This window comes from Triticum aestivum, chromosome 3D (genome assembly GCF_018294505.1).
Source record: "Triticum aestivum cultivar Chinese Spring chromosome 3D, IWGSC CS RefSeq v2.1, whole genome shotgun sequence".
Taxonomy (NCBI): Eukaryota; Viridiplantae; Streptophyta; class Magnoliopsida; order Poales; family Poaceae; genus Triticum; species Triticum aestivum.
The window spans coordinates 221756871-221769963 of NC_057802.1; positions in this window are offsets into that span (position 1 = coordinate 221756871).

The following is a 13093-nucleotide window of genomic DNA, read 5'->3' on the forward strand; positions in this document are numbered from 1 at the left end:
CTCGGAGCAGCAAAGAGAATTTCGGGGTATCTTGTAATAACAAGATCAACTGGGAAGCATTGTATGAATGGCGAGTATACGTGGTTATCCACAGGGGTTTATCGATGGAAAGGAATTGCAAAAGCGACACCATAAAGTCTCAAGTGAACATCGGAGAGTATCTTCGGATCCTTCTGGTGCAGCAGACGATCATCTGTAATAAGGGGCTCACTGGATGAAAGTGATAACGAGATCCTAATGTTAGATTTAGCAAAACTCATTTAACCCGAATAGAAGAGATGTCAGAGTCCCAGAGTATAGGTTGAGGAATAAAAGATCCTACTACCACCCAATAGCAACGTGGGCCTGTAAGCCACACAGCCATGTTAGTAAAACAGTTTTCACTGGCTAGACTCAACTTCGACCAAGGAGTTGGAAAGGGGGATTCCTACAGGCAGTCGGCTCTGATACCAACTTGTGACGCCCCCGATTTGACCGTACACTAATCATGCACGCAAATGTGTACGATTAAGATCAGGGACTCATGGGAAGATATCACAACACAACTCTACAACATAAATAAGTCATACAAGCATCAAAATACAAGCCAGGGGCCTCGAGGGCTCGAATACAAGTGCTCGATCATAGACGAGTCAACGGAAGCAACAATATCTGAGCACAGACATAAGTTAAACAAGTTTGCCTTAAGAAGGCTAGCACAAAATAGCAACGATCGAAAAGGCAAGGCCTCCTGCCTGGGACCTCCTAACTACTCCTCGAAGCCGAACTCCGCGTAGAATCATTCTCGGGATCTCTAGCTCCTGGACTCCAACATCTGGTTGCGACAATCCGGTATAGAAAGGGGAAAAGAGGGAGAAAAGCAACCGTGAGTACTCATCCAAAGTACTCGCAAGCAAGGAGCTACACTACATATGCATGGGTATATGTGTAAAGGGCCATATCAGTGGACTGAACTGCAGAATGCCAGAATAAGAGGGGGACAGCTAATCCTGTCGAAGACTACGCTTCTGGCCACCTCCATCTTGCAGCATGTAGAAGAGAGTAGATTGTAAGTTCACCAAGTAGCATCGCATAGCATAATCCTACCCGACGATCCCCTCCTCGTCGCCCTGTTAGAGAGCGATCACCGGGTTATATCTGGCACTTGGAAGGGTGTGTTTTATTATGTATCCGGTTCTAGTTGTCATAAGGTCAAGGTACAACTCCGGGTCGTCCTTTTACCGAGGGACACGGCTATTCGAATAGATAAACTTCCCTGCAGGGGTGCACCACATAACCCAACATGCTCGATCCCATTTGGCCGGACACACTTTTCTGGGTCATGCCCGGCCTCGGAAGATCAACAAGTCGCAGCCCCACCTAGGCACAACAGAGAGGTTAGCACGCCGGTCTAAATCCTATGGCGCAGGGTCTGGGCCCATCGCCCATTGCACACCTGCATGTTGCGAACGCGGCCGAAAGCAGACCTAGCCTAGTAGGCGTTCCAGTCCAATCCGGCGTGCGCCACTCAGTCGCTGACGTCACAAAGGCTTTGGCTGATACCACGACGTCGAGTGCCCATAACTGTTCCCGCGTAGTTGGTTAGTGCGTATAGACCAAATGGCCAGACTCAGATCAAATACCAAGATCTCGTTAAGCGTGTTAAGTATCCGCGAACGCCGACCAGTGCCAGGCCCACCTCTCTCCTAGGTGGTCTCAACCTGCCCTGTCGCTCCGCCATAAAGTAACAGTCGGGGGTCGTCAGGAACCCAGGCCCACCTCTACCGGGATGGAGCCACCTGTCCTTTCAGCCCCCTCATCAGAATCACTTGCGGGTTCTCAACGAGCCGACCCGACTTTAGTCACCACATGCGTCACGTATATAAAGTATATAGTATATACCCGTGATCACCTCCCGAAGTGATCACGGCCCAGTAGTATAGCATGGCAGACGGACAAGAGTGTAGGGCCACTGATGGAACACTAGCATCCTATACTAAGCAGTAGATAGCAGGTAAGGGTAACAACTGTAGCAACAATGATAGTCTATGCAACAGAATAGGATTAACCGAAAGCAGTAACATGCTACACTACTCTAATGCAAGTAGTAGAGAGTAGAGTAGGCGATATCTGGTGATCAAGGGGGGGCTTGCCTGATTGCTCTGGCAAGAAGGAGGGGTCGTCAACAGCGTAGTCGGTCGGGGCACCAGCAGCGGCGTCGGTCTCGTAGTCTACCGGAGAAGAGGGAGAAGAAACAATAAATATAATGCAAACATAAGCATGACGATGGAAGACATGTCAATGCGCGGTGCTAGGTTTGCCCTAACACGGTAGGAGGTGGTACTGGGAAAGGGGGGAAACATCCGGGAATGTATTCCCGGTGTTTCGCGTTTTCGGACAGATGAACCGGAGGGGTAAAGTTGCGTGTTTTCTATGCTAGGGATGCGTGGCGGATGAACGGGCCGCGTGACCGGATTCGTCTCGTCATTCTAAGCAACTTTCATGTATAAAGTATTTTCATCCAAGCTACGGTTTATTTTATATGAATTTTAAAAGAATTAAATTAATTTTAGCATTTATTTAATTAATTTAATACAACATTATCCAGAATAGTGCATGCTGAGATGAGCATGACGTCAGCATGACGTCAGCTGTCAACAGGGGAGTTGACTGATCAACTGACGTGTGGGTCCCGTTCGTCATTGACTGTTTAGTCTAATTAGGGTTTAACTAATCTAATTACTGTTTAATTAATCTAACTAGTTAATTAGATTAATTAAATAGGATTAATTAACTTAATTAATTAAGTAATTATTTTAGTTATTATTTATTTATTTATATTCTTTTTTATCGTTCTGGGGGGTGGGGCCCCCTTGTCATTGGCCCATAGGGGCATAGCGGGCTAACGGGCGCGGTTGCTGGGGCGGAGCCCCGTGAGCGTACGGGCGCCGATTGGGCGAGCCCGGGCGCAGGACGATGGGGCACCGCGGGGACGAGCGCCGGCAGCGGGCGAGCAAGGGCCGGCGGCAGCGGGCGCGCGAGCGCAAGGCGGCCGCGGAGTGCGGGTAGGGGAGCCCGGGGGGTGCGGCGGCGCGGGGCAGGACGCGCCCAGGGCGGCGACGCGCGCTGGGGGGCGTTTTGGATTGACGGAGAGGAGGGGCGAGGAGGCAATGACGACGGCAGGCGATGGCGATCTAGATCGCGGAAGAGGGGGAGGCGCAGGAGGAAGATGAGGCAGCGGCGGCGTGGTGGCGCCGGCGATGGGCGCCGGTGTCGAGGTCGCGAGGCGGCGCGGGATCGGGTCCCTCCCGTCGATCCAGAACAGGCGAGTGGGGAGGAGAGGAGCGAGGGGAGTGGGCGTCATGCGGGGGGGAGCTGGCGAGTGGGGCTAGGGTTTCCGGCGCCCAGGGGGAAGTAGAGGGCGCCGCTGGGCCGGTTGGGCCGGCCGGTTGGGCTGTTTTGGCCCAGGTGGCCGGGGAGGCCTTTCCTCTTCTTCTTCCCTTTTTTAAAGACTTTTCTGTTTTCTTATTTTATTTCTTTACTGTTTCCATCTAAACTTCCTTTTATTTTAGTTTTATAAAATGCCAAACGAGCACCTAAATTAGTATTACTAATTAGTCCACTGCCACAATTATTTTGGCACATTATTAAATTAGTTATATTATTATAACTTTATAAAAGGCATTAAATTAATTGTTTTTGCTGCTGTTTTAATTATTTTAGAGCCCTAAAACATTTTATCAAAGTTTGGTCTCTCCACCAATATATCCTATGAATTATTTGCCACAATAAGAACGTTTTAGTTTTTATGTTTGAAAACATTTACTGTTTGGCTATATTTTAAATTTGAATTTGAATCGTTTTGTACTAACGCGAGTTTATCAACAGTAACCGTGGTGACGTGGCATCTTTAACAGAGGTTTACTGTAGCCTAATTATCCGGGCATTACATCGAGGTAGAGAAGAGTCTGTCTATCGAGGAATCGGCGGTGGAGTACCAACGCGAGCTCTGGCGTAGCCACTACTACGAGTACTACAACCTTGAGGGTGGCGCTGAGGACGAGGACGCGGTCGACTTCAGCAGGGGGGACGCGGAGTCCACCAACGGCGGCATGTCGCCAGGACAAGTCATCGAAGTCTCATCTCACACCGCTGATGCATAGGCCGGGGCGGGGCGGATTTTTAATTATGCGTACTTAGGCTTTGTTTTTAATGTTGGTCTTTTGTTAGTGCAATGTTTAGGTCAACTGGCTGTGTGTAATTACTAAAATTGCTAGATTCAGTAAGTGTGGTTTGTCTGTTGTACGCTCTTTTGTGTGCCCAAATTAGCAAGTGATGTTAAATTATGTAGTGACGTACCCGGGTAAATTTCCACCAAAATTTGAATTATCAAACTCATCCCATGCACGTAAAGCAGAAGAATCGTTTGCGATGCACACAATCATTCAAAGTGAATGGTCCGGCGGCACAACATGCATTAAAAGTGAATGTGCCCATGCCTTGAGACCAAAATTTGAATTATCAAACTCATCCCATGCGTGTAAAGCTGAAGAATCGTTTGCGATGCACACAATCGTTCAAAGTGAATGGTCCGGCGGCACCGCGCGCAAAGTTTCTCTCCACATTTCCAAAATTTTGGCCTACCGCCAAAATATCTACCCCGCCCCCTTCCCCTCTTCCCCACCCCCTTTTCTCCCTGACCACAAGTCACATTTCCCCTGTTTCCTCCTTCCTTCCTTCCTTCCTTGCTAAGCTATAGCCGCTTCCTCGCTCTCGTCGTCTCGCATCCTAACGCCGGGGTCGCCATGGTCTTCTTCAAAGACATCTCCAGCGGTTCCTCCTCCGGCGACTACTCCTTCACCACCCGGGTATGCCTCTCTTCTCTCTCTCGGGCTATGGCTTGGAATGAAGGATTTTTACCCGAAGGTCGATTTGAGTTGTTTCTTCCTCTTGTAGCTCCCTAAGACCATCCGTGGCAACGAATGGAGCGGGGTGGCTGAAGATCTATCTGCTCGTTGTCACCATCAATCTCCATGCGTGAAGCTAGTTGCGTTTGATTCTGTGGACAGTGGGAGGAAGTTTCTGGCATGTGCAGAGAAGGTTAGACCCTCTTTTGTTGTTACAAATCATTTGTTACATGTGATTCAGACACTGTCACGGTCCCAACCCATTCATACCACACCTTCAACCAAACGCATCCTAAGACAGTGTTACAGTTTGTACCTAGTATCTTAAATTGTTGCCATCTCATCAGCGGTGCCATTAGAAAATTATTTGGCACCGCTTCAGCAGTTTGTGTAGCCAATTTTGGTCCATACATCCGAGCAGCCAAGCAGTAAAACACTAAATCTTTATGGCATGAAGGAACTGGGCATCGGAGCAACTACGTGCTCCGGAGTTCGGGTCCCTGATTTTTTTCCGCTGCATCGGCTCGCCAGTGCAGGGCACCGGTGCGAGATGTAGCAACAGTTGCCTTTACCCCAGTTTTGGCATACATAGTGGATGGCCTTAGTGCTATTAGTTCTATGTTACTAAATTTGTGCATGTCCACACCTGTTAGTATCAATTTGCTGTCATCCAAACACTGTCGATATGCTGTTGCAGTTATATTTACCTTCCTCATAATATCTTCAATTTGTTATTTATTGTACATGAGTAAGAACTTGTAGCGTCATTGTAGTTAATTATAGCTTCTGATGTTCTAGAATTTGGTTGTTGTCTCAGTACCAATATTTCATTTGCACATTGATCTTTTTGAGAAGATATGTCATAATTAACATGTTTCTTTAGTTTTTCAAAATAAGCATTGGTGATTTTCTATGTTGTTATAAACCCATTCCCCTACAATTGTTACTGATCTAGTTTTAAATATTATAGGATGAACGAAAGTGTTCTTACTTGGAGTGGGTTGATCAAGAGTGGCCACAGTCTTTGAAGATGTGCCTAACGAAGCTTTGGAGCATGTATGAGGAAGAGAACACACGTAGGCTTAGAGAAAGTCTTGTCAACGCTGAAGCATATTTCAAGATGTGGGATAAAAAGTTGAAGGTGGAGAATGAGCTCATATTTTTTAAATCAGACTTTGCTAAGATGGTGTTGGCCAAGGAGGATCCACTTTCCCAGTTGGCTCGTGCAAAACGGGTTCTTACTGAACTGAAAGCAGAGGTGGATAAGACGAGCCTGCATGATCTCGATTAGGGAAATGAATATATTGTTCTTATGAAGTTAAACTAGCTATATGTTGTACTGTGCTGTTTTCATGTAGCTACCGTACTGTGATGTTATAATATATTTATGTGCCTGATATGAAATTGGCAAACAGCTGTTCGATATGAAATGTGAATTTGCATAATACTGGGATTATTAATTGTAAACTAATAAACCTGCTAAATGTGTGATGGACCTTTGCAAACGGTTCTAGTAGTAAAAGCGTTGTGATGGATAGCCCAATGCCACACAGTTTTCTTCATCAAATCGTGTGTGTTATAGTTGATAAAAGCAAACAGTTAACCAAGGAAGACCGTGTGTGATAGTTATACCTTTCACACATGAGCCTACACATAAAACTGTGTGGGATGTACGTCCGAACGAAAACGTTTTCCCTGGATTGACTGTGTGGGATGTACATAAGAAAGGAAACGTATTCCTTGGATTGACTGTGTGTGATATACATACGAACAGAAATGTTTTTCAGGGATTCACCGTGTGGGATGTACATACCTACGGAAATGATTTTCTGGGATTACCGTGTGGGATGTACATACCTACGGAAATGATTTTCTTGGATTACCGTGTGGGACGTACATACCTACGGAAACGATTGGGTTTCGATGCCTCACCCAATCGCACACGGCCCCGGCCTGGGTCCCAGGAGGGCCTATCCCCGACGATTTCTGGGTCGTGTGGGAAGGACACCCTATCGCACACACTCACTTGGCGACGGTTCCAAATGCCGTCGTGGAAAGGGGTTAAAAACCGTTTGTTTAGGACCGACACGCACCAGTGTATTGTGACATAATGTGTAATAACAGCCCATAATGCAATAAATATCGATATAAAAGCATGATGCAAAATGGACGTATCAATACACTACCGCTTCTGGCTCCTCTGAGGTCATCGAAACGTCTCCCACTACTGAATACCGTTTTACTTTGGTTCACCAACATGCGGGCCATGCAGCGCGTGTGCCCAAATGCCATCCACCAAATTAGAAGGTGGTATGCAGGCAGAGAGTCACCCCGGTCATAGCGTGGCACTAACGGGCCGTCATATCACAAAACCCCACCTCCCCGCAGTCTAAGTTTGACGGACGAAGCAACCATCATTTCACTCTTCGCTGAATCCCCTTCTCCCTCACCGTTTTCAAGAAAGCCAACACTCGCATCTGCCATTGTTCTTCTCTCCCAACGAAGGGAAGGTAAGTGGATCCGTGATGTTGGTATACTTTCTTTTAGAAAAAAGAACTTTTGCATAGCAGTAACCGATCCTCACTCTCTTTTTTGTTTCATTGTCATTGCGATTGTGTTTTCCTTTCAGTTGTCTCTTATTCGTCAGTTTGATGATGGACCAAGGAGAACCAGGCAAAGATTTGTCGATGTTGGAGAAAAATAGGAGGCTGATCCCCAGGAGACAAAGATCTCCAAGAAGATGGAAGCCGCCACCGAGCCGACCCTAGATATGCTCACGGCCACTACTGAGATGGTCAACGCCCCGTTTGAGGTTACAGCCCCCGTGGCCCTGCAGGAGTAGTTTTCCCCTTCGAGGATGTGCCCCCCCCCCCCCCCCCCGCTGAGCTGCCCAAGGTGATTATCTTCTTTGCCGTTCTCGATTGTTGTTTTTCATCTAAGTATGTGGTGATAAATAATGCAAATTTTTATTAGCTTCGATGCCATGCTACCTTCCCTGTCATGCATACTTTTGACTCTACATAGTGGTTTAAATAACTTGTGTTTTTTATATTGGAAAGTAATTCAGAATTCGTTTATGTTTCAATTAGAGCCCTGATGTAGACAAGGATTGTGTGGTTGTACATGTCACTCGCTATGAGGCGGGTGACCTGAAGATACACACTGCAAAAACTAAGTTCTTAGGCTGTTGGATCCTGGAAGTCAGTTGCACTTATACCAAAGTCGAGATGTATTCCAGCCACACTATTTTCAGGCGCATTGTACAGGGTGTACTCAAGCACAAGAAGTTCAAAGTTACCCCTTCATTTGTGAGTCATACTGTTCTTGTCAAGCCTACACAGGAAGATCACGTGGCATGCCTCGACAAACAAGTTTATGAGTGGCAAGGCCACAAGGTTATCTTCAAGAAGGTTGACAGGATTGTGCTGCTGCCGGACGTCCTCGATGATGTTCATGGAAAGGTCCGTCTTGTGTCCATCCCAAATTAGATCGAGGCATGAAGTAGTTGGCCCAACTAGTGTTTAAAAGTAGTTTGGATTGTGTCTAATTATCCGAACCTTGCCTATTATTGAGCCCTCTGGGGCTAGTACTCTGTTTCAATCCATCTATGAGAACTACTGCTACTTTTGTGTGCCCGTGAATCATGTGAGAACCATCGTAATTGTTGCCGAAACAGATGCGTCCTCGCTAGTTTTTTAATGTAATATGGCATGTTAAGACATAAGTTGTCACGGTTTATCTTACGAGAAGTGTGTGTTTGATGAAATAGAGTACTTTTTCGAGAACTGTGTGCTGACGTATACATGGGGCACATAAGGCTAGTTAAGTACTTGTAAACAATGTTGGTGCTACCGCACTTGTAACCAGTTGTGCAAAACACGGCACTGGCTCAGCTCGCTTCAACACTAGAAAAGTCGGGTATCGATCGACCAGCTAACAATCAATACTCTGCTGTCTGACATATAAGAAACTACATATCTTGTTAAAGTGGTTCATGTAGTTAACTGAGGCCACAATGTATATTCCAAACGTTCACACGCTAGTCTAGCGTTCATTTGGAAAATTCACATTAAACTCGGCTTCACAAAATACTTGAAAAGCATAAGTTCAGCAATTTTATACATCTCAATGATTCATAGAACATAACAAACATTTACTAGTTCACAGAAAAGACAAAGTTGTGAGAAGGTTCACAAATCAGGAAAAATCAAGCAAGGCTTCTCTGAGCAAAGGGCCTCCCTAGGCAGGCTTTAATTTCTTGGTGTTCACTCTGGTGTTTCTTGTTGCCACCATCCAGGGTTAGGTTCTCTCATTCCAGAATAACCAATTATAATTGTGTTCTCAGTTGGAATGCTGAACTGAACTATGTAGTGTACAGACCATCTAAACTTCTTGTGCAGTTCCACTAAATTTAAGCACCACTATTTGTAGAAATAAGCAAACCATAATGCCTCTTGTCTGCGCACCTGTCCCAAAAGCCTCCGCGCAGCCGTGCCAGCTAGTCCTCTGTCCATCATTGATCTGGGAGGAAGTGCATTCCCGACTAGGATGCAGTTGTTTTCGCTCGTCCCTGCACTGCAATCAAGAAGTAAATGTACGAATTAGCGTCTTTTAGATTGCGTTGGTCATTCTACCTAGTTACTACCAATGTAGTAATACCTGGAAGACAGGAGGTTAGACGACAGTACCTAGGAATAGCCATCTCATTTTGTGCAGTTCTACTAACACTGAGGTGTGTACTTTTGATTGCACAAATTGAAACGATAAAGAAACAGACATCCCTGTTTGCGCAAATATGAAATACGGTTATTTAAGAAGTGACAGTTATTTGCAGTGGCATATGATTAACAACAACTTCTATTGTGTTATAATTGGTACTACATTAACAGTATGAAAAAGTGCCATTAAGTAAGAAGTAGTATCACATCACATCAACACTGCCACTAGATTAACCTGCAGAACAATAGCATTAGTATTACTGCCATGAGAGTAGCACATGGTGAGTAAATGTCCAATCAAATGTGTGCAGTTCCACTCAGATGAAGCAATGTTAGCGGTGTGAGATTTAAGTGTAACTGCAAAAACACAATTCATGGGAAATAAAGCAAGACAGAAGCACTTCATAAAATGGTAGTGTCATTGCTTCAATTTATCGATGGCACTAGATTGACAGGAGCATTATTTAATAGCGACATTAGGTGGCATTGTTTCATGCTTCACGTGATTTTACATTAACGATAGCTATATGGGAGTAGGGACAACAGGGGCATAAAGTGGTGAGGCAGATGTGGTTGCCGAGTGCGGCAACCATTCAGGCAGCATGTCTGCATGTGTCCCATTTTTTATCTCCTCGGCGACATTTTCCTATGTGAGCATAGGAAATCTAGACCTGCTCGTTCTCATTTGCGGTGTCCCCCAACACCCCCCCCCCCCACTTTCTTTCCTTTTTCGACCAAGACACAGGTCCACTTACCCCACCCTTCACCATCCACCCCGCTTTCTTCGCCTTTTCAACCAAGGGACCGGCTGGGTAGCTAGTATCGACTAAACTTTCCCACGTTTCCTCTTAAAACCAAGTCCTAGATTCATGCTACAGCTTTCCTACTTTCTTACCTGTTTGAACGAACTCTTGATTCGACTATGTGAACTAGCTGTAGGATCGAAAGTATGTCTAGAGGGGGGGTGATTAGACTACTTGACCAAATAAAAATCTAGCCTTTTCCCAATTTTAAGTCTTGGCAGATTTTAGCAACTTAGAACAAGTCAAGCAATCAACCTACACATGCAACTCTAAGAGTATAGCAGCGGAATGTAAAACATTTGCATGTGAAGCTAAAGGGAGGAGTTTGGAGGGAGCAAACGCAATGTAGACATGGAGATTTTTGGCGTGGTTCCGATAGGTGGTGCTATCGTACATCCACGTTGATGGAGACTTGAACCCACGAAGGGTAACGGTTGCGCGAGTCCACGGAGGGCTCCACCCACGAAGGGTCCACGAAGAAACAACCTTGTCTATCCCACCATGGCCATCGCCCACGTAGGACTTGCCTCACTAGGGTAGATCTTCACGAAGTAGGCGATCTCCTTGATCGTACAAACTCCTTGGTTCAACTCCACAATCTTGATGGAGGCTCCCAAGTGACACCTAACCAATCTAGGAGACACCACTCTCCAAAAGGTAATAGATGGTGTGTTGATGATGAACTCCTTGCTCTTGTGCTTCAAATGATAGTCTCCCCAACACTCAACTCTCTCTCACGGATTATGATTTGGTGGAAAGAAGATTTGAGTGGAAAGCAACTTGGAGAAGGCTAGAGATCAAGATTTATGTAGTTGGAATGGAATATCTTGATCTCAACACTTGAGTAGGTGGTTCTCTCTCAGAAAATGTATGCTGGAAGTGTAGGCATGTTCTGATGGCTCTCTCCACGAATGAAGAGTGGGTGGAGGGATATATATAGACTCCACAAAATCTAACCGTTACACACAATTCACCAAACTCGGTGGGACCGAATCAGAAAACTCGGTCGGACTGATTTAGGTCAAAATGTGAACGTTAGGCTTTTCGATGGGACCGACATGTCAACTCGGTGGGACCGATTTCATTAGGGTTAGGGCATAACATAATCTCGGTGAGACCGATTTCACAAACTCGGTGGGACCAATTTTGGTAATAAGCTAACCAGAGAGTTGGTCAGGCAAACTCGGTGGGACCAATTCGCTCATCTCGGTGAGACCAAAACGTTACGAAAGGGAAACAGAGAGTTTGCATTGCGAACTCGGTGGGACTGATCCCTCATCTCGGTTAGACCGAAATGTTACGAAGGGAAAGAGAGAGTTTGCAATCCCATCTCGGTGAGACCGAGATCCCTATATCGGTGAGACAAAAGTGACTAGGGTTTATAGCAGTGGCTATGTCAAATGAACTCGGTGGCGCCGAATAGGTCAAATCGGTGGGGCCGAGTTTGACTTTTGGTTTGGGACATATGTGGATATGAGAAAGTGGTTGAGGGCTTTTGGAGCATATCACTAAGCATTTTGAGCAAGCAAGCCATTAAGAAACACCTCATCCCCTTTTAATATTATTGGCTTTTCCTATGGACTCAATGTGATCTTGGATCACTAAAATGAAAATGTAGAATCTTGAGCTTGAGCCAATATGTGTCCTTAGCATTTTGAGGGGTCCACATTTCTAATCCATGCCATGCCAATCATTGAACTTCCTGAAATAATCATCTTGAAGTAGCATTAATTCAATGAGCTATATGTTGTTAGTAATTACCAAAACCACCCAGGGATAGTTGCACTTTCAATCTCCCCCTTTTTGGTAGTTGATGACAACATATAGATGAAAGCTTCGACAAATGATAATAAGATTTAAAATACATCGTCGCTTTGAGAAGTATGTGATAAGCAAGAGCTCCCCCTAAATTCGTGCATTATTTGAAATTTGCTTTTGAATGCAAATGCACAATCGATTAGGATCATGGGTTACTCTTCCATGTCACATACATCTTGGTGGAGCGTCAAAATGATAGAAGGTAAAAGCATGCACTCATCACCAAGCAAAGTGAATGATCATATATGGGATATAACAGATAATATCATCCAAGCAAACATTAAATTATGATATGATCAAACACATGATCATACAAGTATCTCACACACAGACATAAAGAGTATTAAACAAGCACACACAAAAGTATCAAGTAAATAGCACGAGAGACAAAGAAGCAAAACACTCTCTCTCGAAGCCTACGATCTATACATTTCTCCCCCTTTGGCAACAAGTTACCAAAAAGTTTGAAAATGCATAGTGCTATGCGTCTCTTTAGGCTTGATCTTCGGGAGGTGGTGTTGAGAGGACTCCAAGGACGAAGGCATCTGTAGATGTTGTTGGAGCTGGTGGAGTGGCAACTGGAGGTGGCACTGAAGCTGTTGCTGCTGGTGCTGAAGTAGTTGCTCTAGTGTCAGCCATGGGCACTGCAGCAGACCTCTGACCTCTAGGCACTCTCTGAAAATCATCTGTGGCAGCCTTCCCTTTCTCCTCCTCTGCATCCTCCTGGAGCTGCTCAACAGCTGTCTGCATCTCTGTCACTTTAAGATCAAGATCATAGAACTTGGTTTCAATGATCCTCTCCAAGCTCTCCGGATTCTGAGTCAGGGTGGCCAAGCCCTTCTCAATCCTCAAAGTTGCTTGAATTAGA